This window comes from Loxodonta africana, chromosome 4, assembly GCF_030014295.1.
Source record: "Loxodonta africana isolate mLoxAfr1 chromosome 4, mLoxAfr1.hap2, whole genome shotgun sequence".
Classification (NCBI taxonomy): Eukaryota; Metazoa; Chordata; class Mammalia; order Proboscidea; family Elephantidae; genus Loxodonta; species Loxodonta africana.
Window position 1 is genome coordinate 82,978,018 of NC_087345.1, and position 4,859 is coordinate 82,982,876.

Sequence of the window (4,859 nt, forward strand, 5' to 3'; positions counted from 1 at the left end):
CAGGGTTGTGTCTTTCACCATACCTATACAATCTGCAGGCTGACCAAATAATCTGAAAAGCTGGACTATATGAAGAAAATAGGGCATCAGGATTGGAGGAAGACTCGTTAACAAACTGCCTTATGCAGATGACACAGCCTTGCTTTCTGAATACAAAGAGGACGTGAAGCACTTACTGATGAAGATCAAAGACCATGACCTTCAGCAGGGATTAAATCTCAGCATAAAGAAAAGTCCTCACAACTGGATCAATAAGCAAGATTATGATAAATGGAGAAAAGATTGAAATTGTCAAGGATTTCTTTTCACTTGGATCCACAATGAACACCCATGGAAGCAGCAGTAAAGAAATCAAATGATATATTGCATTGGAAAAATCTGCTGCAAAAGCCCTCTTTACAGTGCTGAAGGGCAAAGATATCACCTTGAAGACTAACATAAGCCTGACGCAAGCCATACTATTTTCAATTGTTTCACGTTCATGTGAAAGCTGGACAATGAGTAAGGAAGACCGAAGAAGAATTGACACCTTTGAATTGTAAGGTTGACGAATAATATTGACTGTATCATGGACTGCCAAAAGAATGAATAAATCTATCTTGGAAGAAGTACAGCCAGAATGCTTTTTAAAAGCAAGGATGCTGAGACTATGTCTCCCATAATTTGGATATGTTATCAGAAGGGATCAGTCCCTGAAGGACTTCATGCTTGGTAAAGCAGAGAGTCAGCAAAAAAAGGGAAGACTCTCAAAGAGATGGATTCACACAGTGGCTGCAACAATAGGCTCAAGCATAACAATGATTGTGAGGATGGAGCAGGACCAGGCAATGTTTCATTCTGTTTTTCATAGTGTCATTATGATTCAACAGCACCTAACAACAAGAGCAAGGACTTATTTATTGCAAATACCATTTCTAATCAATATAAACATTGATTATACATGTGGACCTCACCGGATGGAAAACAAAGGAACCAAATTGACTACATCTGTGGAAAAAGATGATGGAAAACCTCAATATCAAGGCCAGGGTCAACTGTGAAACAGACCATCAATTGCTCAGAAGCAAGTTCAAGTTTAAGCTAAAGAAAATTATGACAAATCCACAAGATCAAAAACACAAACTTTAGTATATTCCACCTGAATTTGGAGACCATCTGAAGAACAGATTTGACACTTCGAAAACTAATGTTGAAGACCAGTTTTTTTTCTTGGGGGGGGGAGCTAAGATGGCGTCATAGACAGATGCTTCTGGCGAGCCCTCTTTTCAACAAAGACCCAAAAAAACAAGTGAAACAAATATATTTATGACAAGCTAGGAGCCCTGAGCATCAAATGCAAGTTTAGAGAATGAACACAGGGGCAGGGGGAGGAAGAGATGGTACAGAAGGAGTTACCTAAATTGCAGGGAGCCCTCAGGCACCATTCCCGGAGTGGCAGCGGTGGGCTGGTACTAGTGTTCGGCTGAACTTTCCTCAGAGAGAAGTAGCCAGCCACACAGCCTACTCACATTTTTGAAACCAGAGAATAACAGCGCTCTCAGCAAAAGTTAAGCACTTGCATATATTTTACTGCACCCCACCCCCACCCCCAAGCCAGCTTCAGTGGCTGAATTCCCTGGGCACGAGATAGGCAGAGTTGAGCACCTAGAGCCATCCTCCTGCACTTGGAGAAGGAAAATATTTGCAATTGGGGGAAAAGAAAATTTGCCAGCTCCACTACCTGGGGGAGCTCAGGACAGAAGCAGCTCCTGTCCAGGCATAAACAGTCCATGGACTTTGAGCACCTTTCCCCTCTGCAAGGTCCTGTGTGGGCCTATTTCAGGAGAATAGGCCCTTGTTGGCAGACTCCAACTTTTTCAATTGTGCAGTGGAGTGGTGGGTGTTTCATGTTTGACATTGCTTTGCCTATTAAACAAGGTCCTCACCTACCCACATCAAGAGCCAAAGGACTGGTAGCCTCACTCAGGTCACCCAGCCACCCATGGCAGGGGTTCAAGGGTAACTGGTACCTCCCAGTCTTACAACCAAAAACTCTGGGTGCCCATGATCCATCTTCAGAACCCACCCACCTGCATGCTGTAGGGAATAGGGATGTGCTTTCCTCAGAGACACTCGGGGGTCAGTTCTCAGCCCTCTGCATTGTTCAGAGCATGACCCTCTGCTGCAGTCAGATACAGGTACATACACCAATCACCTCTGCCCCTCTAAGACTTTAGGACAGAGCCTGCACCACACACTTGATGATCAGTTACCTGGACACCTGAGCTGAATTCATACAAGAAAACTGAATGGACTTCTAGACTGATATACCTGATAACAACTCTAGCCATCTGGGGACAGAACGTCAGAACTCCAAAGGCAAAAATAATCGAGCTAGATCACTCAAGCAACCTATCTGGGCATATCAAAACAAAACAAAGCAAGAAGTTACTCCACAGTAAGCAAGCATAAACTAATAAAATAACTCATAGATGACTCAGAGACAACACTCAATGTCAAGCTAAATAAAGAAAAAGACCGTGATCAGCTCAACAAGCTTTCGAAACAAAGAATCAAGGGAACTTCTAGGTGAAAGTGCATTCCTGGAATTACCAGAGGCAGAACACAAAAGATTAAAATTCAGAACAGTTCAAGAAATCAGGGAAGAAATGAGGCAATATGCAGAACAAGCCAAGGAACACACAGATAAAGCAACTGAAGAAATTAGAAAGATTATACTGTAACATATTGAAAAGGTTAATAATCTGGAAAAATCCATAGACAGCAATCAGAAATTCAGAAGATTAACAATAAAATTACAGATTTAGACAACTCAATAGAAAGTCAGAGGAACAGAATTGAGCAAATAGAAGCCAGAATTTCTGAACTTGAAGACAAATCACTTGGCACTAATATATTTGAAGAAAAATCAGATCAAAGAATTTTTAAAAAATGAAGAAACCTTAAGAATCATGTGAGACTCCATCAAGAGAAATAACCTACGAGTGATTAGAGTACCAGAACAGGGAGGGATAACAGAAAATACAGAAAGAATTGTTGAAAATTTGTTGGCAGAAAACTTCCCTGATAACGTGACAGATGAGAAGATATATCCAAGATGGTCATCAAACTCCACATAAGGTAGATGTTAAAAGAGTCACCAAGACATATTATAATCAAATTTGCCAAATCCAACGATAAAGGGAGAATTTTGAGAGTAGCTAAGCATAAACAAAAAGTCATCTACAAAGGAGAGCCAATAAGAATAAACTCAGACTACTCAGCAGAAACCATGCAGACAAGAAGGCAATGGGATGACTTATTTTAAAAAATTGAAGGAAAAAAATTGTCAGCCAAGAATCACGTATCCAGAAAAACTGTCTCTTAAATATGAAGCTGAAATGAGTATATTTCCAGATAAACAAAAGTTTAGGGAATTCATAAACACCAAACCAAAACTACAAAAAATACTAAAGGGAGTTCTTTGGTTAGAAAATCAATAATATCAGGTATCAACCCAAGACTAAAATGCTGGGTAGAGCAATCAGAAGTCAACCCAGACAGGGAAATAAAAAAAAAACAAAGCAAGATTAAAGAAAAAAAAAAGAAAGCTCAAAACAGGGTAACAGTGATGTTATTATATAAAAGAAGACAACATTAAAACAATAAAGAGGGACTAAGAAATGTAATCATAGATCTTCCATATGGAGATACCGGGATACAAAGAAATAAAAGTTAGGTTTAAATTAGAAAAATAGGGGTAAATAACAAGGTAACCACAAAGCAGACAAACTATCCTACTCATCAAAATAAAATACAAGATAAAAATAGAGACTCAGCAGAAACAAAATCAACAACAACGGATATGAGGAAAGGACAATATATAACGACAATCTACTCAGCACATAAAATTAAGTGGGAAAAAGAAACTGTCAACAACACACAAAAAAAGCATCAAAACAATAGCACTAAATTCATACCTATCCACAATTATGCTGAATGAAAATGGGTTAAATGCACCAATAAAAAGACAGAGAGTGGCAGAAGGGATTAAAAACATGATCCGTCTAAATGCTGCCTATAAGAGACATACCTTAGACTTAGAGACACAAGCAAACTAAAACTCAAAAGATGGAAAAGAATATATCAAGCAAACAACAATTAAAAAAGAGTGGGATTGGCAAAATTAACTTCTGACAAAATAGATTTCAATGTTAAATCCGTCATAAAGAACAAGGAAGGACACTGTATAATGATTAAAGGGACAATATACCAAGGAGATATATCCATATTAAATATTTATGCACCCAATGACAGGGTTGCAAGATACATAAAACAAAACTCTATCCAAGGATCACTCTGGCTGGACTTCTTCCAAGACAGATTTGTTTGTTCTTTTGGCAGTCCATGGTATATTCAATATTCTCCCAACACCACAATTCAAAGGCGTCAATTCTTCTTTGGTCTTCATTAGTCATTGTCCAGCTTTCACATGTATATGAGGTGATTGAAAACCCCACGGTTAGGGTCAGGCATACCTTAGTCCCCAAAGAGACATCTTTGCTTTTCAAAATTTTAAAAAGATCTTTTACAGCAGATTTGCCCAATGCAATGCATCATCTGATTTCTTGACTGCTGCTTCCATGGCTGTTGATTGTGGATCCTAGTAAAATGAAATCCTTGACAACTTCAATCTTTTCTCCATTTATCATGATGTTGCTTATTGGTCCAGTTGTGAGGATTTTTGTTTTCTTTATGTTGAGGTGTAATCCATACTGAAGGCTGTGGTCTTTGATCTTCATCAGTAAGTGCTTCAAGTCCTTTTCACTTTCAGCAACCAAGGTTGTGTCATCTGCATAATGCAGGTTGTTAATGAGTCT